This window comes from Crinia signifera, chromosome 1, assembly GCF_055691185.1.
Source record: "Crinia signifera chromosome 1, ASM5569118v1, whole genome shotgun sequence".
In the NCBI taxonomy this organism is placed as follows: Eukaryota; Metazoa; Chordata; class Amphibia; order Anura; family Myobatrachidae; genus Crinia; species Crinia signifera.
Window position 1 is genome coordinate 411,194,743 of NC_139217.1, and position 26,935 is coordinate 411,221,677.

The 26,935-nt window shown below is 44.8% G+C and overlaps 2 protein-coding genes across 7 annotated transcripts in view; both read left to right on the top strand.

The window, feature by feature from the left end:
* The window catches only part of KIAA0825 (KIAA0825 ortholog), a 387,619-nt gene that overhangs the window by 274,785 nt on the left and 85,899 nt on the right, over positions 1–26,935 (top strand). The window lies entirely within an intron of this gene.
* The window catches only part of ARB2A (ARB2 cotranscriptional regulator A), a 546,123-nt gene continuing 545,557 nt past the window's right edge, over positions 26,370–26,935 (top strand). Inside the window, exon 1 of the mRNA XM_083151791.1 lies at positions 26,370–26,374. The gene's annotated coding sequence lies outside the window, so the exon portion shown is untranslated. The remainder of the gene's footprint in view (positions 26,375–26,935) is intronic.

The following is a 26,935-nucleotide window of genomic DNA, read 5'->3' on the forward strand; positions in this document are numbered from 1 at the left end:
CCAGGTCATCTGCTGGGCGATCTGACGTCACGTCACTGTGCCCTGTCCCATGCAGTGACAATAATTTATGATAATAAAGAGTGGACACTTAGTCCTACAGATACAACCGGCCCTTTGAGGGTGACCAAACTGCTGATGCGGCCCCCGATGAATTTGAGTTTGACACCCATGGTCTACATGAATCTGGACTGAATACGCACACAGCATTCCTAGTGAGGTACACATGTAGCATAAGATTTTATTTATAAGTTGTTGCTGTTGCAATTTCTTGTTAACACACGTAACAGTGGTAAGATATTATTTGTGGATCCACTAAGAGCTCGTCCTGGTAAAGAATGACTTCTCTGTTCTGATCACGATTACTTATTTGCTTGTGCTGCCATAGGACCACATGTGCAAGTATTGACTGGCTTGGAGGGATCCAAAATTTCCTGTCTAGCTAAATATTTGAAAAACGGTAGTATATAGGCCCTCCTTCAGGTGCATACCACATAATGTTACACTGGGGTTTATTCTAGTCCATTCTTTCTGACAAAATCCTTCTTAGATGGACAAAACCATGTGCACTGCAGGGGGGCAGATGTAACATGTGCAGAGAGAATTAGATTTGGGTGAGTTATTTTGTTTCTGTGCAGGGAAAATACTGACTGCATGATTTTACACTTCAATATAGATCTCACTTTGAAGAAAAACCCCACCCAAATCTAATTCTCTCTGCACATGTTACATCTGCCCCACCCGCAGTGCACATGGTTTTGTCCATCTAAGAAGGATTTTGTCAGAAAGAATGGACTAGAATAACCCCCACTGTTTGGCAGGGAAACACTACCAGAACATTTTTTTACTGCAGATATAGTCACAATTACATACATAATATAAGCACTCTGGATCTAATTTTAATCAGCAAAAGCTGCTTGTGCATCTATTTAGCATCCCGATACCCATACGATGCATTTAATGGGGAAAAACATGGATTTTTTTATGATGCCTGTGGGCATCTCCATATATTCCCAGGTGTTAATACAAAGTGCTCGTGCCAGCTGACTTTAATAATGTGACCTGTGTGGGGTTCTGAGGTTTTAAGAGCCACACCTGTGTGGCATTCAGAAGAATGCATTACTTCCTACAAGCCATGAATGTACTGAGCATTAATACTTATTTTGTCCAGGGTGATGCGTCAGAATCCACATTTGGCATCCAGAGTGGTACATTTGGCATATGCGCTATTACTTGCCTCACAGATCTGAGGGGCTAATAGTCATGATAGAGTCAAGCAGATGCCATAAGCATCTTGGATGTCAGGATGCTGACTGCTTTCTAAAAACCGTGCCGGAACTCCAAAGTGTTCAGGATGCTGACATCAGAATCCCAAATAGTTAGTATGCGAGGAGCAGCCGGGGACCACCATGCAGCTGGGGAAGGGATGTGTGTTTAGGCACTGGTGGGGGACTTCAGGTTAGGCTGCGGGGAGGGGAAGGTTAGGGTTAGGCTGTTGGGGGGGGTAGATTTAGGCACTTACAGAGGGGGTTAGGACTAGGCTGCGGGGGTAAAGTTAGATTTAGGCAGTAGGGTGCGGGGGCTAGGTTTTAAGTACAAGCAGGGAGGGCGGTCAGGCTGCAAAGGAGGGATTAGAGTTAGGCTGGGGGGGGGGGGGGATAGGGAAAGGGAGAGGGAGGGTATGTATACTTACCAGAACTGTAAAGTTACTGACCGAAGTCATACTGAACAATGTCTGAACAACAGCGGAGATGCAACTTCCTGCCCTCCACATTAGCGCAACACAGCATACATCTACAACTACCTATAATGTACTTTGTATGGCACTGCTGAACCATTATGCTCTCTGTACATAAAGGATAATAATCCTCAAAGAATATCAGTTTTGATTTATTAGGCCTAATTCAGCATGGATATCTAAATCGAGATAACGCAAACCGGGCAATTATCAAACGACTGTGCATGTGCAGCGTTCACACTGCGCATGCATGCCTGCTATTTGTGAATAATTGCGCATATGCATTGTGCCTCAGTGCAATTACATTTTGATTGACAGGAAGTCAGTGTTTAAGGGGAGGAAACATGGTGTTTTGTGAGTGTGTTTGTCAGAATGCAGGCATGCCAAGGTGTTTTTTTTTCAGATGGGTCTTTGACATCAGCGATGACCACTTCCAGCTTGTTGCTTTAGCCGAATTGTGAATTACTTTGACTGGCACAGATGGAAAGTACTCTTTGATGTTCTGGTTTTTGCAAATGGATTTGTGTATGCATTCGCAATATCTGTAGTGGGTATTTTTCTTTCTTTCTGTGCAGCACCTATTTGATCACTGCAACTGCTTATTCTCAATTTAGCAATCCATGCTGAATTAGGCCCATTGACCACAAGTTGGTCCATTACGAGGCCACATATATGCAGTGATAATACACATAGGTGTGCGCATCACATTTTATTAGGGGGTGCACCGTCAAAGGGGTGTGTCTAGCACCACCTATTGGGCATGTCTAATACCGCCCGTCGGGTTTGTCAAACACCGCCAATCAGGTGTGTCGACCATCATCTATTGGTGCTCGCTACAATATAAACTCTCAGCCACACCGTAATCTCATGCCTATTTCAGTTTTAATCTTCTAATTACTGTGAAACAGTACATGCAAATAAAGTAAAAAACATATATGGATGACGCGGGTATGTAGTGATATGACAATGGTCTAGTATAATTGATAATGCAAAACACACATTGATGGGCGCTTCTTTCAATGGAATACAGTTCTAAAAAGCAAAAGTCTTCTGTAAAGAAGGAGGTGCTCGTAAAGGTGGGCACAGCCTTAGGAGGTGCCTGTGCACCCCTAACACTCATTGTGCACACACCTATGATAATACATGATCAGTATCTAATACGCAGTCATAATACCCATCAACATCTAATATGCAGTGAAAATGCTGGACAGTTTCTAATATGCAATTACTGTATAATACTGGGCAGTATCTAATATGCAATTACTGTATAATACCCAGTAACATCTAATATGCAGTGATAATGTGGAGCAGTATCTAAATTGCTGTGCTTATGCCCAGCAACACCTGTATCTGCGAATTGACTAACCCCCACCCACCCACCTTAACAGCAATTGCAAGTGATATGGTAAATAGAACCAATGTTCATACAGTATATCTACATACCAGAGCATGCTGGGACCAGGCTCCCTACCTTAGGACAATGTTTTTAATGTCTGTTGATATATTATTAATATAAGCTTATTGGCTGGGGCCAAATAGAAATTATACTGAATGTGCAATGATCATAAAAATGCTGAGGAGGCCGCATCTGACAGCCATGGCATTGATCCTGTGGTTTTGATGTTCAAGCCCCTGGAGCAAAAGAGCAGATTAGTGGAGAACAACAATTTTCCCCTCCTATAGAACTTGTGTCACCTCTCATCTGCATTGACAGCTTAGTTCCCCATACTGATTTATTTACACCTGGTAGCCCTGTACTTTTCATTGTTATTCCTGGAGTTCTGGACAGGAGAACTCCAGCCTAGACCTTGCCAGCAGCAGGACAGAGTGGGAGTAAGATATTTATTACAGGGATAGGCAACCTGATGATCTCAGCATTCTGCTGCAGTTCCTGTTTCTCAAATTCCCCAGTTCTGTAGTTCCAAACAGATGACAAGTTTCCTCTAATCTAACTAACTTGTTTATTTAATTCCTTATTTTAACACCCATAATCTTACATTTTCAAATATATATATTTTTTAAAGATACTAAAAAATTGCCTTGCATCACATCTCAGATATTAATCACATATTTGCATACTGTATAGATGGCTTATTAATCAAACCTTGGTAGCATAAGAACACCGGTTCTACATAATGCATGCTTGCCTACTTTTGAAAACTAGTTTCAGGGAGATTATAGTAGGTAGTAGAGTTTTGCACAGTTCCCCATTGAGGGGGTGTGTCCTGATCCACCTAGAGGGCGTGTCTAGCTCCATATATGGAATGATTGTGAAAAGAGATTGTGAACGTGGCACCTAGAAGGGTGGGTGTATACTACTACATCTGAGAGGAATCTTTTTAAATGACTTATATACAAATGTAGATGAGCCCCAAAGTTAGTAAGATCCACTGTACTTGCTAAAGTACTGGGAAATGGTGCTAATGATTCAATGTAAATGTATCTGTCTCTCATTCCTTTTTTCCCCGAAAATGTAACAGTTTAATGTGGGCTAGGTGAAATCAGGGAGATTGCTAGACTAATGATGGAGAGAGGTAGATTGCTGCTATTTCAGGGAGTCTCTTTCAGAATGCAAGAGGGTAGGCAACTATGCCTTAATGTATTTGTAGGTAAAAATATCAACAATTACACCAATAAAACATTGCACCTATAAGTCCATGCTGCAGATAAGGCATACTGTAGCTTATTTACATATTTATCCCTAGGAAGTTGCTTTCAATTTACTACTTATTTTAATGATTTCCGTGACGCCACAAAAAAAAGAAGTGAGTGCAACTGGCTCACAAATATAAGTCTGCATGCCAGGTACCCAGTTCCAGGAACTCAGTGGAAGATCTCTGACAATTTCTACATCAAATCTGTTTCGATTTGATGTCTGTATAAAATGTGTCTCAGAATAGAGTCTTCTCCTCCGCATGACAGCCCTGAGTGAGATACAGAACACTGACTAAGGTAGCAGGAATACAGTATATTACAGATCATTTCACAAGCTGGATGGAATCCATAAGAACCCAAAGGTAAGAATTGCTGGTGGTGATGGCAGGGGGTGAGGAATATGTCAGCACTTGTCACTGGTGAAATATATTGGGGCATTGCGTTCTAGTTTTGAGGTTTAGAAACTGTGACATTTACTGTACAGGAGCTATGCTGCAGTATCTATTAAGTTGTACAAACTTTTTATATAAGAATAAAAAAAGCCAAACTATTATAATTCAATTATAACCTATTAACCTAACATGTGCTTTATTTGATTTTTAAAATTATTCCAGTGATTTTAGATTTTTAAAAATAATTCCAGTGATTTTAAACTCTTTACCGTCATTTTGTTACAATGTGAATATTTGTGTGACGCAGAAGTTGAAGCCTATTCCTGTATCTATAACTTTTGAGTAAAGTACATATCTTTGGCATGAAATACTCTGTAGAATTCTAATATATTGATAAAAAAAGTACTTTTTTGGTTTTCTCTACTCAGTACCTGTAATTTAATGCTACTTCAGCAACAGCCCAAGAAGCTAAATTATGGTCCCGGCGCCTGTACTCTGCAGAAGACAGGCATCAGGACTGGCGCATGCATAGTTCCCAATCTTTTTTCAATCACGGCACCCTAGAGTTCAAATGTTTTTTCACGGCACCCCTAGGCCAAAAATGTGTAGGAAAAAAATCTAAAAGTAAGTGAATTGTGTTTATGTGTGATCCTTGGGTTCAGTTATATGGTAAAGGGTTCTGTTTGTACACAAGTTTTATGATTGGCAGTCACCAGAACTGGTTTTGTCCACCCGAGGCACCCCTGCAAGTGTCCCGAGGCACCACAGGGAGCCTCGGCACACAGTTTGGGAACCATTGCCTTACACAATTCACTCACCATCGGATGAGTTACCCAGTTTGTGCAAATTTGAGTATGTCTGACCCTTCCACAACTCTGCACCAGGCTGATGAAGGCCTGCGTTGATGTCACAGACCCTCCCTGAAAACGTCTGGGTACACCTGTGTTTTTTCGGACACTCCATGGAAACGTCAGGTTTCCACCCGCAAACACCGGCTTCCTGTCAGTCAGATTACGATTAGATATTTCCACTATATCTGTCACGATTTTGGTTCATGCATGCATGCTATGATCTGTACACATGCACAGTCATTTGATAATCCATAGGATTCCGAATTCGCACAATACCTGACATCTCTGAATCGGGCTCATAATTCATTGCTTATACCACTTTCAAAATTGGATAAATTGTTTCAGTCTTTGTACAAAGTTTGTCGCCATCTGCCTGATTAAACAATAGGTTGATTAGGCTGCAGCCCAGGCTGTCAGGACTGGGGTGCGGTCATGGGCTCCTTGCAGGTGGCACTCAAGGAATAAAATGAAGGCCTACTTTATTCGGGTTGGGATCATTTGGCCTACAGCATGATGGTCGACAGTCAGTAGGTTGACACCATTAGGTCGACATGGGAAAAGGCCGACATGGTTCTAGGTCGAAAGGTCATTAGTTTGACAGGTCGTTAGTTCGACAGGTCATTAGTTCGACAATGTCTAGGTTGACAGTGAAAAGGTCGACATTGGGGTTTTCACTGTTCTTTTTTACCTGAATGTCAACTCAGTCGACATGGACACAGTTTAAAGTGCACCACATCGCTCGCTGCGCTCGCCATGCGTCGGGCACCTTTTCCTATGTCGACCTATACCCATGTCGACCTAATGACTGTCTACCATAATGCTGTAGACCAAATGACGGCATCCCCTTTATTCCATGTTTCTTAGCTATCACCCATCCAGTTCTAAAGCTGACTGCCAGATGGCTGTTACAATGTATCTTACTGATACAACCATTACTTTATGTACATTATGCTACAGCGCCAGCTGGGCAGCCTGAAACCAAAGCCTCCTTTACCACGCCACAAGCATTAGATCCTATATGCCAGTTGTAAAACCTTTGTTACATGCATATGGGCAGTATGACTGGCATGTCCCTGAGCACTCAACATGTGTGTAAGCAGCATTACAAGGGGGAGCTACATGTGTTTTAGCCTAGGGCATCTGCAACCTAAAATCATACCCTGTGGCTATGAAATCAATGTAACAATTTCAACCTTTGATAATATAGGATGTAAGTAAATTATAAAGCAACTTAATATTTATATTAGTAAAGGGACCCAGTAAATGCCAGAATATCAGTCTCTACCCCCTAGGAGTCCTGATCTGTCCCACACTGTGTCACATTACACTTTGCCTTGTAATGTAGCCCATGCACTTAGAGGGCCACCCAGTAGCCCATATCAGAGGGCCACCCAGTGTTTTAAACTGTTTTTTTTTTTTCAAACTCTGCCACTGACACCCACCAGCGCTCCTTCACAGCGATATGCTACTCTGCTGCCCGCCCACTTTCAGCACCCAATGTGCCATCGCAGATGGAATATAACATTGGGGGCTGATATAGCGCACTTAAAGCACCATAAGATGCGATAGGGCATCACATTGCATCTGACAGCATAAGTATACGGGCACCATAACACCAACCCCCCAGCATTATTCTTTCCCATCTCCCACTTTATCTCGCACCAGTCCGTAATGTAGCCACTCACCCACCCCCGACTCCATAACATTTCCCCCTTCCCTGCCACTACACCATCCCATACTTTCTGAGTTGCATATTCCCATATTCCTCTTCCTCTCCTTTCTAAGGTCTCCCTAATAGTTAGAGCCATTGGGTGACGCACAAGTTGGACATAAGACAAACCTTACACATTTATTATACCTACAGTCAGGTCCATAAATATTGGGACATTGACACAATTCTCATATTTTGGGCTCTCTACATTACAATGGATTTGAAACGAACCAAAATGCTGTAACTGCAGAAGACTCTCAGCTTTAATTTGAGGGTATTTACATCCAAATCAGGTTAACGGTGTGGGAATTACAATGGTTTCTATATGAAAGGGATGAAGCCTAGCGTCTGGTGATGTCTATGTGTTCCAGACTTCCGGCTGTAATCGACTCCAAGGATTTGCAACAAAGTATTAAAAAGTGAGAGTTTGATTTAGGATTGTTTAGTTTGTCCCATTAATTTTGGTCCCTTAAAAAGTGGAAGTAACATATAAAACCGTTGTAATTCCTACACTGTTCACCTGATTTGTATGTAAATGCCCTCAAATTAGAGCTGAACGTCTGGTGTATAAAGCCAAAAATATGAGAATTGTGTCGATGTCCCGATATTTATGGACCTGACTGTATCTGCCACATCTGTGGTGCTATTGTCCTTTTATATATATATATATATACAAACCTCATGTGAGTGTTGCTGTGGAGATTGGCAAGGGTTGCATAGAACATCTTATATGTTTGATGACAGATAAGAACTTGTGCCCACTTACTCTTTGGGGGGTATTCAATCTTGGGTTACGGCTGTCGAGCTGGCCCGACAGCCGTGACCCTGTCCCATTCTCGTTCTGCTCGACTGAGAATTTGAGGCAGGATTCAATGTCCAGCCTGCAGCGGGCGAGAAGGGTGCGTGGCTGCGGCCGGGAAGAGGCGAGCTAAAGCCGGAAGCTCGTCAATTACCGGCCGTTTTCGGCAGATCGAGCCTGACTGCTTGTCAAGTCGGGCTCATTCTTCTTAGATCGCCTGTTCAATGCTGTCGGGAAAGACAGCATTGAATAGGGCCCCGCAGCCATCTCCCCTGCCGGGAGATGGCTGCGGGAAATTGAAGACCCCCCTTTGTGTGAATCAGTGGTGTGCCTTCATTTTGTCTCAATTTAAATTTCTTAATATTGGGAGGTATGTTCTTTCCAATTATACCAGATTAATACATTTATTTCAATTTTATTTAGATACAAATTATTTAAAAGTATAGTCAAAGTTTTTTTTATTATCTTAAATATCAAAGCAAAAGAAAATGTTCATGTACAACCATCCAATCGAGAAATCGATTTCTCAGTGACATTACTTTAGTCAGTGACGCAGCATTTTTCTGCATTGTGTGCTCAAGTGATAATTAATACAGTCTAATTCACAACATGATGCACAAATTGATGTACTGTCATTAATGCCCCATGTTAAAATCAAGCCTTGACAGAGATTTAACACCCTGGAACAGGTCATCATATGATAATACTCTTGCCTTTCACTATTTGTCTTCAGTCAAGCAATGTATATTACAGGAGGGGATGGAGAAAAGGGAAGAGGAATAATTACAAATGAAGAGTGACTCGGGCTGTGAATGGAACATATGTTGGAGCAGGCAGAGGCAGCAGTGAATTATATCATTTCATGATGAAGCCGCAGTCGGGCTGAACGGACCTATTCCAAAGCCTGATATATTTTATTTCTACAGTATTTGGACTGTCATCATTTCAGAAAGATTTTATGTAATTGAGCGTCACCTCCGTTCTGTGTGACTTGAGCATGATGTGCGGAGCATATGAAATGATTGGAACAGTTGGATAAAAAGACGCATGTAATAAGTAGTAAATAAGCAATAACCTCAAAAGACTTTTAGGGTTTATTTAAAGACATTGCCAATATACATATGCGCATGAGCCAACTTAAATTATCAATGGAATGCAAATTGATTAACAGACCGTGAGCCCTTGTGGAAGGTAAGTAGCAGTGGCATGTCAAACACAAGTGTGTTGCGACTGTCTTGGGGGGGGGGTTGGGTGTGTTTCAGTCTGTGACTGCGTCTGCATACGCAGTTGTAAAGGCTCCAGCATCGTATTTCTGATAGGCATTATAAGCAACCATCGGGTTACTGTGTGTGCATTTTCACAAATCTGTCATGTGGACTGTAGATGTCTCAGTAGGAATCCCTATGGCTGCAGAAATTGCAAGACATTCATCGTCTGCAAAGCTACTTCATTGGTTACCTGTATTCTACCGTATTCAATACAATTTTTTTTTAGTTACACACAAAGCCATAAACCAAACTACACCAACATACATATCTTATATAAGCGTTCCCTGAAAACTCATCTCTTCAGGCAAGCTTATCAAATTCCAGAACCAGTCACAGAACCTTGCATTCTGGTGGAATCGATGCAATAAAGAATACAATATCTATCCTTATGTATCAATGCCTATTTTCCTATAGATTCCCTAGCAGGGGAATGCGCAGCGCCGGTGGCTGCGCGGGGGCGAGTGACTGACATCAGCGTCCCTTCTTCGGTGGACACATAGGGGAATAAGAGTCAGTCTTGGTTTTATCGCACTTTGCATGCACTGGAAACAGGCACAGTAGCAAACTGATTTTCCAGGGGCACTTCCAAAAGCAGAAATGTGGGTATAATTCTGTGTTTGCTGTGACGGTATACAGTCACTAGGTCGACCACAGGAAGGTCGACATTCATTTGGTCAACCACTGAAGGTCCACAGGCCTTAGGTCGACACCCTCAAGGTCGACGACTTTAGGACGACAGGGTCATTAGGTCAACACAAGCATTAGGTCAACGTAGGCAAGGTCGACACAGGATTTTTAATTTTTTTTTTTTAGCCAAAATGTGCCGACAGGTGGTATTTCATGCCCTATCATCCACTAGGGTGTGGAGGGAGAATAAAACAGAGCCAAAAACATGGTGAACACATCGCATCGATACGGTGTCCATGTCAACATTTTCGGGACAAAAAAATGTCCTACAAAAGAAAAACCCATGTCAAACTTTTGACTGTCAGTCATGTCCATGTTGACCTAATTTGTGTGTCAACCTAATGACCCTGTTGACCTAAAGCAGGCATGTCCAACCTGCGGCCCTCCATATGTTGTGAAACTACACATCCCTGCATGCCTTGCCATAGTATTGCTATTAGGGAATGCTAAAACTATAGCAAGGCATGCTGGGATGTGTAGTTTCACAACAGCTGGAGGACCGCAGGTTGGACATGCCTGACCTAAAGCCATGTTGACCTTTTAAGGGTGTTGACCTAAGGCCTGTTGACCTTCAGTGGTCAACCCAATGATCCCAACCCTCCGTAAAAAGGAATCACATACACTGGATAAGATGACACCTTGGTCATTATTTTGTACCAGGTAAACAGCATAGGTGAGGATTGTTACAGCATTGCAGCATACAGAGGTCCCAGGATAGTAAAAAATACTCATTATGTTCCAGTGGTCCCTACCGTAGCCCTCACCCCCGGCCTATCATCTGGGCGGCTATTCCGCCATCAGGAACTATGACCTCCTGCCCTGGAAACACATATCAGAAAGCCACAGGTGCTGCTAATCAGCCCAACCCTGATCACGTCAGTTAGGAAACCTAGATTGGATCTAATTTTACTGCTGCTGCTCTAAAATTTGGTCTGGATTTTCCAAATTATCCTCATGTGGAAATATGCTGAGTCTGCCACAATGCACAACGTGGAAATGGCCATTTTAGCACACAAATACCACTCTGCATTAATGGAACTTTTGGAAATGATCTTTATGGGTACATTTACTACCATTCAAGTTTAAACTTTGATGGTTATGAGCAAACATGCCAAAAATGTAGGTATTTTACTAAGCTCCCGTATTTGCTGGATTCGTGTTTTCCGATGGTGTACTCATTTGTGTTTAGCTGCCAGGTTTGCCAGCAGCCAAACATTGACAATCATGAAATCCACACGGATCAGTCAGATCTGTGCATGGCTTCTTTGTGTAAAAGAAAGTGAAATAGTAAAAACAAAAATCATACTGTATATAACCAGCCCCATGCTCTTCTGCCAGTCCTGGTTCTATAAATACAGGGGGTTCCAGGGCCGGCCTTAGGCATAGGCAAACTAGGCAATTGCCTAGGGCATTTGGAATGCCTAGGGGCATCAGCAGACTCTGCTGATTAAAATGATATGCAGCATGCCTATATTCTGTGTGTGAGTGAGGCTGTATCTGCATATGAAATAGTGTATTCATGGAAATCACTGTAACATAGCATTCCGTATGCAGGTACAGCCACAGTCGTACACAGAATATAGGCATGCCACATATCATTTTAATCATCGGAAGCTCCTTGTGTGTGCTCGTCATAACAATGCAAAGAAGACAAATTTTCAGCAAAAAAGGCCCCCAACGTTAGCAGAACTGGCCAGGAGCTGCATGGCCTATTGAGACAAGATGTATGAGGAAACATCTGTATCCAAGCAGAAGCAGAGGTCACAGTGTTAGCGGCTGTACGAGTGCTGTCTGCGGGTGGGTTGGTTGTGCAATAGTGTTCGTCATATGTGTAAGGGGCATTATGTGTGTCATGTATAAATGCATTAATAATGTGTGACATGTGTAACAGGCATTATGTGTGTCATGTGTATAAGGGCATTAATAATGTGCAACATATGTGTAATGGGCATTACAGTATGTGTGTCATGTGTATAAGGGCATTAATAATGTGCAACATATGTGTAAGGGGCATTATGTGTGTCATTATGTGTATGAAGGGCATTAATAAAGGTTGGCATAATGTGTAAGGGGCATTATGGTTATAAGGACATTAATAATGTGTGTCATGTGTAAGGGGCATTACTGTGTGGTATTATCAGGGGTGCCGAGAGAAAGGGGTAGGGGGTACAAATTACCCAGGCCAAAGTCTGATGGGAGGGCCCAGTGGGGGCCCCGGGCCCCCTCCCCTTAAGTGACAACAGCAGCTGCAGCTCTTCTCCTCTGCCCAGCACACACTGCTTTGTGCTGGGTTGCAGTGTGGCCATGGAGGTGGTTAAAATACAATATTTTCTCAGGATTTTTTTCTAAGGGTATAATGTGAGGAGTAATGTATATAAGGTAAAGTGGTACTACAGTGTGATGTAACGTGAATAAGGGACACCATCGCATGATATAATATGAATAAAGTTGCACTACTGTGTGGCATAATTTGAATTGGGGGCAAAATTGTGTGGCCATGCCCCTTCCCTGTTTGGGCTGCGCACCAAATGTGTGCACTGTTTCTATTTAAAATACTGCGGGTAGGGGCACCAAAATGATGACTGCTATGATGAGGGTTGATGGTGCTGGTAAAGGGGAGCAGGGTCAGAGGCGGAACTAGTGGCGGTGCTAGGGGGCACCAGCCAAAATCTTGCCTAGGGCATCATTTATGCTAGGGCCGGCTCTGGGGGGTTCCCCTGTATTTAAAGAACTAGCTTCTGGGGTTTGGACCGATTCTGGTTCCAAAAATACAGAATGAAAAGTTGGTAGGGTTTCTCCATATTTTTAAAACCTGCACCGAGCGACACTATCCATAGAGGTAATACCATCGCATTGGGATACAATGCCGTAGCATTATCCTGCTAACTAGTCATGCCTGGCCTGAAGGGAAAAGGCTTAGGTCCAGGGCTATACTCGGCACCCCTGGGCAATGGGTGCTAAGTGTCAAAAAATAATAGAATATTTTGTTTTACCTGTTGAACTACAAGTCAGAACATGCTGGTACCCGGAGAAATACAAGTGCCAGCATACATGCATTACAGGGCCCACTGGTACCATACAGTAAAGAAAATGCACACACCACTTACACTCATATACATGCACTTACACATACAACCTACTTTACATGCCCGGAGTCAAATATTTGAGATGTGCCAGTCAAAAGTACTGGGTTCACTTTTTTTTAGCCGAATGTCGACACAGTCGACATGGACACAGTTGGAGTTGAACCGCAGCCCCTCGCATCGCACGCTTTGCTCGCTATGCTTCGGGCATGGTGCCTCGCTACGTTCGGCACACTATTTTATTCTCCCACCACGCCCTAGTGGATGGTAGGGCATGAAATACCGCCTGTCGGCACATGTCGGCTCAAAAAAACAGTGAAAAACTCATGTGGAGCTAATGACTGTCGACCTAGAACCATGTCGACATTTGGCCCATGTCGACCTTAAGTCATGTCGACCTTTAACCCTGTCGACCTTGGGGACAGTCGACCTTCCGGGGTCGACCTAATGACTGTTGACCTAAGTGTGGTCTGACAGATGACCGTTTCCCTACCCTTTATGGGCTGCTACACCTCTTCTCTCCCATAACCCATCTCTGCCTGCCTCCAAGGCCCACCTCCCCCAGCACCCAGCCTCAGCACCTATAGTATTTGGTAGTAACTGTAGGCTGGCCCCTCCTCTGGAATGAGCCCTGTACTCTTCATTGGCTTCGCTTCATATGTTTCTCACCTCTTTCCGCTCCGACCTTTGTTAGCTCCCCTTTGTCCTTTCACACTCTTCTCTCGCTGCACCCTCTGACTTCACTTCATTTCCAACTGGGTTTAGCTGAAAATGTACCCTGTAAAAACTGCACCATGATCCATAGGGTTGCATGGTTATGTATGCTCCTGGTAATGGGTCAAAGGTACAGTAGGTGCAGCTAGATGCAATTGTGATCCTGCTGCACATGCCTCTGTTTGTGGGTGCACTGATGACAGATGCATTGATAGATATTCCTGTCATTAGGTAGGTGGTGTGGCAGGTAAGCATCTGTGTCCAACTCTGACTCCGTTCCTTTATGTTTTACTAAGGATTGCTGACCCAAAACACATTTTTAGTTAGAATGTGTTATTTGATTAATGTCAGTGGTGTGGCCAACTCATTTTATTTTTACATACATTTTCATAAAGGAACTTGCAATTGTTTAGAAAGAGGCAAAAACAGCAGTGTGGCAGATCAGCTTATAAATTAATATGGCACCTGTAATAACTATGTATAGCAGTGGTTCTCAACCTGGGTCCCCAGGACCACCACACAGTGCACGTTTTCCATGTCTCCACACAGAATCACAGGTGAAATAATTAGCTCCAACTGTGATCTTTTAAAATGTGTCAGTGAGTAATCTGTGCACCTGCTGGGTGACCTGGAAAATGTGCACTGTGTGGGGGTCCTGAGGACTGAGATTGAGAACCACTGATGTATAGGGATGACAAACATAAACTGGAGGCTTTGGAAAACTGGGTCAAAACCGTGATGCCGGCTCCATATCCAACAACATAATGAGATCTGAACTTTGTCTACTCCTAATTTTGGTTTACTTCTAGATAACTAGATACAGACTAAAAGCATATAAAGATCTGTTCTCTAACTTGGAGACCAATTTAAGCAATTCAGTAGGTTATTATCTGTGTTACTTTTCTTTGTACGTATTTACTGTAAAATCCATTCCTTTTTTTATTTTTAGTTGTACTTTTTCATTTCCTTTTTCTTGTTTCCTAGTTTTTATCCATCACACAATTAATATATACTGTAGTACACACACTATGGTACTTTATTTAATACTAGTTTTGTTTGCTCATGTGAAAAATCATGTACTGTACTTTGCAAAAGTTTTATGCGGGTGTGGAAATAGTGTTACAATGTAAAAATGCTTTAAAAAATAGAAGTGTTAAAAGTAAATTTTTCTCTCAAAATTCAAAGTGAATGAACAGAAGATAAATTTAAATCAAATCAATATTTGGTGTGACCGGTGGCCTAGCGGTAGATGGTGTAGGACGTGTGCCTGCTGAGCTCCTGACCTAATCATCCTGCAAACACTGTCTGTCGCCGGGGAGAACCTCTAACCTCCTAGGGACGGATGACCTACATGCCCCTGAGCAATTTGGCACTGAAGTGGGGTGCCTGCGCTGAACAGAGCGGCCTGTGTCTGGCTCGGAAGGAACAGCTCCCTGCTGAACGCGCTACTCGGCGCCATCTTGGGTCTGAGAGGGGAGACGACGGCTGCTGCGGCTGCAGAAACTCACCACGCAGGGCTATACAGACGGCGTCCTTCGTGCCCTGCGGTGCCTGAGGTACCCCCCGCCCGCTCCGGACATAACATCTCTGTCCGGCGGAGGTCTGTGGAGGAAGACTCGCTGCTGCAGGCGCGCAGACGCCCGCCACGTGAGAGAGACGGCGGTGGCGGAGGGCGCTTCCCACTCCGGCTCTCACCTGAGACTGTGGAGGTGCGGGAAGAGGGGAAGAGGTAGAACGACTGCTGCAGACTACAGTTTTGGAAGGGTGGCCTCCCCTGCCTGACTGCCGGCTCCCGGAGAACATCCAAACCCTGCGTAACAGTGAGTACCCCAGGCACCATCTTGAAGAGGGAAAACTGAGAGGCCCAGACGCCCTGCGCATCCTACTGAGACTCTGAGGCTAATAAGGGGACCCCTACTCCCCTATTACTGGGCCATAACAAGGGACATAGTTGCTGGGGAAGCCTTTCCTGAGTATTTACCCCTCTGATTGGCAGCTTACACATGAAGGGAAAAGAACTGCTGCTACACAGTGTGCACCTTCCGCCATTTTGTGAGCAAGTAAGCTATAAAACGCCTTGTGATACTGAGGCTGCCTGCTGGTGAACGACATCTATTTGACTCCTTATATACATATCTTTGAAACCTGCTGAACTGTGTTTAAGGGAGGGGGACCTGGCCTGCCCCTGGGAGCAGTTTGCTTTCTTTACTGGAGCATCTACCTTATTGTTAGCACTCCTTACTACAGGGGTTGGTGACTGAATACACTGAGTGACACGTGTCATACCCCTCAGACCCTCTATAGGGAATTCATACTTGTGCCTCTCCTGGGTGTGCCCCCTGTCCACGGGCTGCCGTGGTTAGCTCGGACACCTGCTGCGGAGGATCGGTTAGTGCCCTCCTGCCTGCTGGAAGATACCAGCCTGCTCTATGTCCCGCAGAAATACACCAGCTGCTGCGGCTAAACTGGCAAAATTTGCTAGACAAGACCCCACACCGCCCCCAGCTGAGGTCCATTCCCCCGAATCCAACATGGCGGAGCCACCAGAGGTCACGCTGGCACAGCTTCTACAGGCCATTACTGATTCAGAGAAGAGGCTGGCTGGTAAGGTTGCAGAAGTTAAAATTGATATATCCTTTATAAGACAAGATATGCAGAAGCTGAGAGACAGGGTTGAAGAGACTGAGACCAGAATCTCTATGTTGGAGGATACCACTGCGCCTATCCCCAACCGCCTCTCCACGTTAGAATCCCAAATGTCAACCTGCCAGCAGAAGCTGACGGATATGGAGGGGAGGCTGAGGAGGAATAATGTACGATTTGTGGGCCTCCCTGAGAAGGCGGAGGGTACGAATCCTGAATCCTTCCTCGAATCTTGGTTGACAACCCTGTTTGGAAAGGATGCCTTCACCCCACAGTTTGCAGTGGAGAGGGCGCACAGAGTGCCCACACGTCCGCTGCCCCCTGGTGCTCAGCCTCGCACATTCATCGCAAAATTTCTGCATTACAAAGACCGTGATGCGGTTCTCCGACTGGCAAGAGTGAAGGGTCCCCTTGAATACGAGGGACAGCGAGTGGCGGCCTTTCAGAACTTTTCTGTGGAAGTACAGAAGTCCAGGTCACAATTCACTGGAGTGAAACAACGTCTACGCACCCTCCAACTGAAATATTCAATGATTTACCCGGCACGGCTGAGGGTAGTTGCTGGCACCCGTACCCATTTCTTTGACACACCCCAGGCTGCTTCAACATGGATGGACACACAGCCAGCCCCACGGGAGCTGCCTCCCTGAACTCTCCCTCCCTTGATGTGTCTACTGAAGTTTGACCAATATGCTTACAACCTTCTCTTCTCTTTTTCACAGGCGCCTCACATTGATAATGTCTGAAATGTAAGGTCATGTTGTCTAGTAATGTTAGCTAGAAATAATTACAAAGAGGTATTCTCTCCTACCTGACTAAAAGATTATACTTCATGGTCAGGAGTAACATGTTCCTTAGGTCATAAATAGTAGCTGCCCCCCTAAGGGTCTAGTTTTTTTTCTTCTCTTTCTTGATTTAAGTTAGTTGAAACGTCTCCTTAGAGGAGTCGATTCGGGGTTTGATGTTAGGGGAACAAAGTATACCTATGTTTGGGTGGGTATGCCGGGTGGGTTGGAATTTTTTTGCATATGTTAGTTTTTTTATTTTTCTTGAGGTGTGTACATTGTTCCTATATATCTACTCCTGGTTACTGAATGGAATGGGAAGGTGTGATGCGGTGCTCTTACTGAGTATCGTCTCCTTCTGCCTGATATTTACCCCGCTGCTGTACAATGGTAAAAGTTTTGGGATGGAATGTCAGGGGTCTTAACGACCGGGTTAAGCGTACATTGGTGATGAATCAGCTTAGAGCTCGCTCCCCAGGAATTGCATGCCTCTTTGAGACATATCTTGTGGGCAGTCGAGTGCTGGCACTTAAAAAACCTTGGGTGGGGTGGGCTTTCCACTCAGTTTTTCACCCCAACTCTAGAGGGGTTTCGATTTTGATAAATAAAAGCATGGGTTTCAGTTGTCAAAAAGTACAGGTCGATCCTAGGGGATGTTATGTATTCCTGGCAGGCACTCTGCACGACTCCCCCCTTGTATTGTTGGCCATTTATAACCCCCCTCCATACCAGCCCACCATAATTAACAAGGCATGTACCTTTATGCAGGACTTCCCCACGTACCCAGTCATTTGTGTTGGAGATTTTAATGCTGTAATGGACGAGTCACTGGATAGGTGGAGACCTCTACCTGGTGGGGGGAGGGGCGGGACTACGTCCTTTGCGCGGCTTGTCGGAGAGGTGGGCCTAGTAGATGTATGGAGACTAAGATATCCAACGGCTAGCTGCTTTTCATGCTTCTCGGGTACACATGGGTTTTTTTCGCGGATTGATATGGCCCTGATATCCAGGCGGCTGGTCCCGTCTGTGAATGCCATTGAATACTTGCCCCGTGGTGTCTCTGATCACTCCCCGGTATGTCTTGAGGTGGAGCTGGAGGGCACCAGGGGCGCAAAGTTCTGGCGCTTCAATCCCTTCTGGTTGACGCAGATGGGGGCTGCCTCTGAACTATTGGCATTATGGGAGGAATTTTTTGAAAATAATCCTATAGAGGGGGACACCCCACTGGTCTGGGATGCATTTAAGGCGGTATTGCGGGGCTCACTAATTTCCCGGGTTGCGCAGATTAAGGTTTTTAACAGAAAGGAGGAGACCGAGCTGGAGAGGCAGAGTACAGAGCTTGAGCAGAAATATCTGACGTCAGGGCTCACAGCTGACCGTGTGGAGTGGCTTGTTGTCCACAAACAATGGTGCGAACTGCTGCTGGATAAATCCAAGCGGCGTCTCTTGTTCCAGTCACATGACTTTTACACACAAGGTGACAGATCAGGCAAATTCCTGGCTTACTTAGCTAGAGAAAATCATCCTCCTACAGTTGTACATAGTGTGCGACAGGATGACGGTACGATGTGCACGGGGACCCTCCCAGTAGCAACCGCATTTTGTAAACATTTTGAAAGAGTGTATGAATCCCGGGCAACCTACACCCCAACAGAACTTGCTGACTATCTAGATAAGATAACGACTCCTAGTCTAAACGCTGACTCCAGGGAATTCTTAGATGGCCCCCTCACGTTGGAGGAGATTGAGGCGGCAATTAAGGCCTTCCCCAACTCTAAGACCCCCGGGGTGGATGGGCTACCTATTGAATTATACAAAACCCACATAACATTCTTTGCTCCCAGATTGTTGACCCTCTATAATCATCTGCTGAGACAAGGATCTCTCCCTGCGTCTATGGCGGAGGCGTTGATAGCCCTTATCCCAAAACCTGGTAAAGACCCGTTGTCACCTGACTCATACCGGCCCATCTCGCTACTGTCCACTGATGTCAAAATACTGGCTAAATTACTGGCAATACGTCTAAATGCGGTCGTGCTTCAGGTGGTACATGCCGATCAGACCGGCTTTATGCCTGGCAGATCGACAACCCTCAACCTACGCCGCCTTTTTACCTATTTGCAGTGGGCCCGGGAGGGAATGGATGACGCGGTAGTAGTCTCCTTGGACGCAGCCCGCGCCTTTGATTCGGTAGAATGGGAATATTTGTGGGAAGTCTTGAGCAGGTTTGGAATAGGCCCAAATTTCCTATCGTGGGTTAAGCTACTGTATTCCGGGCCGACTGCCCGAGTGATGGTCAATGGCTTCACCACATCCTCCTTTAACCTGGGCAGGGGTACCAGACAGGGGTGCCCCCTGTCACCCCTGCTCTTTGCACTGGCAGTGGAGCCACTGGCCTGCTATATTAGGACATCCCCCCTAATTAAAGGATTTCAAATAGAAAATACAGAGGAGAAAATTGGACTATATGCAGATGATATGATCTTGTACCTGTCAGATATGACCTCCTCCCTTCCGGCATTACTTACCCTCATGACAGAATATGCCAGATTTTCAGGGATAGGTATAAACTGGGATAAGTCAGTGGTATTCCCTCTACTCCCTACTACACAACGGCCCCTGTCCTATAGATGCCCCCTACGCTGGTGCACGCAATTTAAATACTTGGGTATCCAGGTCTCCCATTCCCCTGCTGAATTTGTTTCCCTGAACCTGACCCCGCAGATTGACCATTTACGACAGAGAGCCCGCACCTGGCAGACACTTCCACTGTCAGTGACGGGTAGGGTGAATCTCGTTAAGATGACAGTCCAGCCCAAATTTTTGTATATTCTTCAGAACTCGCCTGTTTATATACCTGTCTCCTACTTTCAGCTTATAACCAGACACATGGTCTCCTTTATATGGGGGGGCAAGCGTTCTCGGGTGGCGGCTAAGACTTTATGTCGATCTAGATATGACGGAGGCCTGGCACTCCCAGACCTCAAGTTATATTACTTGGCAGCGCAACTGGCCCACTTAGCTGAATGGGTCACACCAATACATCATGGGAACCTGCCCACTGCCTTGCTACGCAGGGCGAATCTGTCATTCACACCCCTGCAATTCCTCCTGGCCAAAACCACGCTGGGAACGCTTCCCCCTATACTACAACAGGCCCACAGGGTATGGGCGACGGTGGGGACCATACGGGGGGATCCGGTTGTGGACTCCTCCACCCCTATATGGAGAAACAGAGAGTTCCCCGAACTCTGTAAATTAAGATCGGGCTCAGACTGGACCTCCTATGGGGTCTCTGAATTGGCTCACCTTTTTCAGGATGGAACACTATACTCCTTTGAGCAAATGGTAGCTAAATATGCGATACCAAGACAGTACTTCTATAAGTACCTGCAGCTTAGGCATGCAGTAGGTGCACAGTGGAGAGGGAATGTGCCTGCACTTGCTGTATCCCCAGTTCGTACACTGGTTAGTAAGTTGCCAGACCGAGGAAAAATCTCTGCTCTGTACTCTCCTCTCCTTACCTTCTCCGGGGTGGACCAGCTGGAAGGCCTGCGGGCTAAATGGGTGGTGGATATAGGACCTATTGAGGATGAAGAATGGTCTCATATGTTGGGCTCACCCAGAGAGGCCACGGCGTTTGCACGGTTTCAGCAGATTCAACTATATATCCTGCATCGAGTCTACTGGACTCCACATAGACTAAAGAGGATGGGAGGCACTGGGTCCGATACATGCCCCAAGTGTGGGAGCCCAGATGCGGAATTCTGGCACTTACTGTGGCAATGTCCACAGGTACACTCCTTTTGGGAGGCTGTCTTGTCTAGTGCTCGGGATACAGGTGTGCAGGTCCCGCTTACTGACCCCCGCATTTGTGTCTTTGGACTGGAATTGGAGGAACTGCTTCCTAAGTATCATAGAATCTATGTAAATACCCTGTTTACCTTGGCCCGTGTGTGTATAGCCAGGACTTGGATGGGTTCTTCCTCCCCGTCACACGCTATGTGGGTGGCTCTAGTCAACACTACCATATCCCATGAAAGATTTATGTACACCAAGAGGAATTGCTTGAAGAAATATGATAAGATCTGGAACCTGTGGCAATCATCAGCTCTGTATCTGCGGGACCCATGTCAATGATTCCCTGTGCCCCCCCCCCTCCCCCCCTCCTCTTCCTCCCGCCCCCCCCCCCCCACCTGTCATTATAGAACCGATAAATTTCTGCTTATGTTTAGGGCTCGGTTGAGCCCCCCCTTAGAGAATGTAGCTCCACATTCACCTGGGTACCTTTGTACGCAACACCGGTCACGATCTATATCCAGTACTACTGTGAAAATGACTATACCTAATTACTGTAATTGATATATACCAACCTGTTCCTAACCTGGAATAATGTACCACACAAGTAATGTTTAAACTGTATGTCTTTATTATTTTCCTTTTTTTTGCTAGTTAAATTAGATATGTTATTACATGTAATCTGGAAAAAACAATAAAAAAACACTTGATTAAAAAAAAAATATTTGGTGTGACCAATCTTTGCCTTCAAAACAGCATAAATTCTTTTAGGTACACTTGCACAAAGGGATTTTGTAGGATTATTATAGTCAGGCATATGGGTAACCAATCATACCAACCAGGTGATTGTCGGGTTTTTGCAGAGCGTGCAGCAGAAGCAGTGGAGCTTACTGTCATGGTTCTTTCGTCAGGCAAGAGGCTGGTGGTCTTGTCCTGCAGGCTTGGAGTCAGAGCTGTCTACTGCTCATATCTGTCTCCTGCCGGTGGGGTCCATTTCTATGGGTGCTGCTGCGGGTGCCGGACGGCTCCCTGACAGTCGGGATTCCAACGTCGGAATCCCGACTGCTCCCTCATGGGGGTCCACGACCCCGACTGTCGGGTAATTATACCACACCCGCTGCTGCTGGGTGCAGCTATTTTGCCTGGAGTCATCTGACTGACTCCAGGCCAATCATATGGCTTCCTTCCTCCTGGCTGTTAGAGCCAATCAGCATGCAGGGCTTGGTATTTAGGGTAGGGTGCAAAAATTATTAGTTGCTAGTGCAACTTCGTAGACAGACCCACTGTGCATGTGTGTACCAAGCACCTCACTGTGTATCTGCAGTTGTGTGTCAGCGGTTCACTGTTTCTTCGTCTCTATATTTGTTCTAGCCCCTCTGGTGAATTCTCTGGTTCTCTTTTCTCCATATCCAATATACGGTCCAGCCCACCTGGTGAACTCTCCAGTTCTGTTGTTTCTATCTTTAATATCCAGTCCAGCCTGCCTGGTGAATTCTCCGGTTCTGTTTCCTCTGTCTCTAATATCCAGTCCAGCCCACCTAGTGAATTCACCTGTTCCGTCTGATCCAGTATCCCTGGTCATTCATCCTCATTCAGTTCCGGGGTCACCATATTTGAAACCAGTGTGTCAGCCAGTCCGGTGTTAGCCAGATCAGTACGCTGGCCATGTCCATATCCAGTACACCTCCGTTCCAGTTACAAAGTCAAAAGTTACGAGAAGGTGGGCTGCAACCTGCTCGGCGGATGCAGCACAGACCAAATTCCCTTGGGGGGGGTGGATCCTTGGCTAACCATCAGATATACATAAAACCAGGTATCTTTTAGCCTCCAAGCCTGCGTTCATGACAATAATGATCATCAGTTTTATATTTACTGCAAATGGAGTTGGGGATTTGGTAAGGATTAATGGTGCCCTCTATTCTGAGGAATATTTATTTATCCATCATGCAGAACCATCAGGGAGATATCTGTTTGGTTCCAAATGTATTCTACAACAGGACAATGATCCGAAACATACAGATAATCTAATTTAGAACGCTCTTCAGCATAAAGAAAAACAAGAGTCCTAGAAGTGATTATATGGCCCCCAACAACCCCTGGTCTCAACATTGAGTATATATCTGAAATCTAATAGGGTGAGACAATCAGAAAGTGAGAGACTTTGTAAGAAATATCCAGTTTTTTTAAAGTGGCAGTCATTTACACTGCAAAATCAAACTGGTTTTCCAGTGTAAATGATTGCCGCTTTAAAAAAACTGGAGATGTATTACCAAACCTCAAATGTTCTGATTCTCTCACCCTATTACATTTCACTCCAAATGTTGTTTTGATTTAGGTTACTCTCCTGTTGATTCACTCTGCATTTTGTTAATTTATAAAAAAAATATAAACTATTAACACTTCTATTTTCGAAAGCATTCTTACTTTACCGCATTTTTTCCCCACACCTACCTAACACTTTTGCACAGTACTATAAATGTCAGAAGAACTTGTTTGTGTGTTAAAAGAACTATGCAATTGTAGAGAATAATTGTTTTCGATGCGCTCTTTGATGGTTCAAACCACTTAACCTTCGTCCTTAGAATCTCTTTATGTTGCCAAAAGCACTCAGTGCACCTTGCAGCCTTGATGATGTACAGTATAGCAGAGTCATATTTCATCATAGTGGCGTGGAGGGAGGAATGTTTGTTAATACATTACCTGTCAAAAATTATGACCTTTTTTGTTTTAGGATAATGAAAGGGCTTTGCAGGCATGGTGACAATGTTTTATTTTTAGAGATAAGGTGACACTAGGAGTCCAGCCTGTACAGTTGTAGACTTACATACCAGTAGAAAATATTAGTTCTCAAGCTGTCAGGTGCATACAAATGTATACAATGCATGGATAAAGGTTCTGCAAGTATGTGCTGTATAGTATTCTCATTGGTTAAAGTTAATACATATGAGATTATGAGTTCATGAATAGTTCAAGAAAGACTTCATGGTGCAGCTAATCTGCTTAAGCACAGACTTCTATTAGACAGTACACAATTGTTATTCAAAAATAAATGTCTGTTTGGTATCTCATTTTTGTACATAATTAACATCGTAACAGAGCAATAATATCTAGGGAATCATCTAATATTATAGCACAGGGTTATGTAATACCCCTTTCATACCAAGAATCAAATTACCGGGTTAAAGCTTTTCAACCTGGTAATTTGCTGAAGAACCTTGCTTAAATCCCAGCACTCCGACCCTGTTCATGCCCAGGGTCGGAGTGCCAAGATTTAAGACCTGTGTTGACCCTTTCACACCACTGAAAAGCCCAGGTTTTTCTGTAAATTACCGGGTTGAAAAGCTTTAACCCGGTAATTTGCGGGTGGTGTGAATGGGGTCTGGCTGCACCCGGCAAAATGACCCAGGTAATTGCAGGGTGGCTGGTGTAAAAGGGGTATTACACAGCTCAGAATTTATAATTAATAGGTGTGTGTAAATAAATCATATATAGTTATCAAAATACAGACAGTACAGTAGCATAGTTACCAAAAACCATAAATTTCAAATGCAGTCTTAAGGCCCATACACACTGGACGACTTTGAGCTGAAAGTCGCTGCAAACAGCATGTTTGGGCGGCTTTCAGCTCAAAGCCGCCCAGTGTGTATGCCCCGGCGATGAGCGCTGCTGCGCGCTCCCGCATCATCATCTGGAAAGCCGCTCATCTGCTGGTTATACCAGCAGATGAGCGGCTTTGAGGACGGCTTTGCTTAGCACTGCTCTATGCAAAGCCGTCCTCCCCCTCTGCCGGCACTGGGCAGGGGGAAAGACACTCAGTGTGGATGTACTGAGCGGCTTTCCCCCCAGCGATGAATGCGATCATCGTTGTCCATACACGCTGGGCATAGTCGCCCAGTGTGTATGGACCTTTAAGCACGCTTATCCGACAGGTAGGCTGTCCAGCCAGCCCAGCAATGATCTCCTTATTGGTAAGGTTTAGGCATATTGTTGCCTGTACATACAGGCAGATGCTGTGCTGAACAGCCAATGGTATATTTTTGTGAATGACAGACATGCTAGCTATACACACAAGCCAATGGTTCTGCTGATACTACTTTTACAAACAATATATTGGCAAGTATGTTCTTAACATAAACATTTACTCAGTGATGCTACAGGAGTTGCCATTGAGTGGTGCTGTATGTTTCTAGGGCCACCGTCTAGCTGTGTGTCATTGCTCTGCCTCTTAGTACTTTCCATTAGTCTAGCACAAGGGCTAAACAAGAGCTTTGTGTGCCTAATATCAAAACCTTGAAAGGGTCCTCTCTGTACCCAACCTTTGTCACTACAATGCCTCTTAGGGGCAAGAGAGAGGTGAGTGAGCGAGAAAGAGGAGCAAATTAGAGAGGGAGTGAAAGAGAGTATTCATGAAAAAAAGGGAATGAGAAAGGAGAAAGAAGGTGATTCGGTAACTATTAGACAGGCCCAAATTGGCCCCGTTCCGATGGTGGGGTTCGCATGTGCGTATTTGTGCAAGTGCAGATCCCCTGTGCTAATGCGTTGGTGAGTATCACACTACCTGAGGTGGTCGCATGTGAGGGGAAAGCTGGATGGGAATGCAAGCATAGCGTTCCCTGCTCAGGCAGGGTGGCTGACATCATGTTAGCACCCGCCCGGTCTTCTGCGGACTTGGACAGAAATAAAAGTTTAGACTGACTTTTATTTCTGCAGGGGATAGAAATCATTTGATGGCCGGTGACCATCAAATGATTTCTCTCCCCTTCGGCCGCATGTGAGGGGATATGACACTACTTGACTACTGTACAGGACATGGGTAGAGGTATGGATGGGGGTATGGACAGAGCGCCATATGGTGGGCATAGATGGATGATGGTGACATTGACAGACAGAGCACCATATGGGGGCATAGAGAGATTGACGTTTTGGAGGAAGCATGGAAAGAAAGACAAACGGATGGGAGGGGGCATAGACAGATAGATGGATATATAAAGTACCTTATATATCGGTATAGACCTTATATTCCCATGTATAGACAAATTGGAAAGGGCAGAGTCAGACAGGCTAGACCTCCTAACTTATAGGGTATATTTGATGCAGCTACTATGGGGCTTGGGGGGCCCCGAAGACAATCCAACTGCACCCTCTAAAATGTATTATTATTCATTATTTTTTTCCTTTCATTTTTGTATTTTTAGTTGCTGCTGCTGTGACTGGCTTGGGGCCTGTCAGTGTACTTATTAGGAGGGAGGCAAAGTCGCTTGTTCTACAGAATCCAGAGATGTGGCTAAGCCCGCCGTAGCAGCGCTGGCAGTGTGTGGCTGAAGGACTTGGCACAGTACAAGCACAATCATTGCACATCAGTTGGCCGTGCAGCCCCAGCGCCACAATAATTGCTCATCATTTGGCTGTGCAGCCCCAGCACCACTACTGCGGGCGCAGCTACACTACAAAACAAGGGGCTCCACCTCCCTTCCATTAAATGCACTGCCAAGCCATGAAACTGCCAAAGCAGCATTAATTTAACTTTTTTCAGAGGGTGCAGTGGGATTCCCCTCTATAAATATACCACTGGTGTAGCCTGCTGGGAACTGCGAATGTCAGAAGGGTAGGCAAAATGCTGTCAACGTTTTGCACTTAGCATTCTCATGTTGACTATTGAGCTCTCTCTAGGAACATTGGTGATGAATAAGATCATTTTTGTTTTATTTATTTTTTAAATAAAAACATTCAGTTGTAACACTAAAAGCCCCTGTATATTTGATATAGTGTATAGTCTGCTGGCAGTGTCAGTGATCTATGAATTACTTGATTATT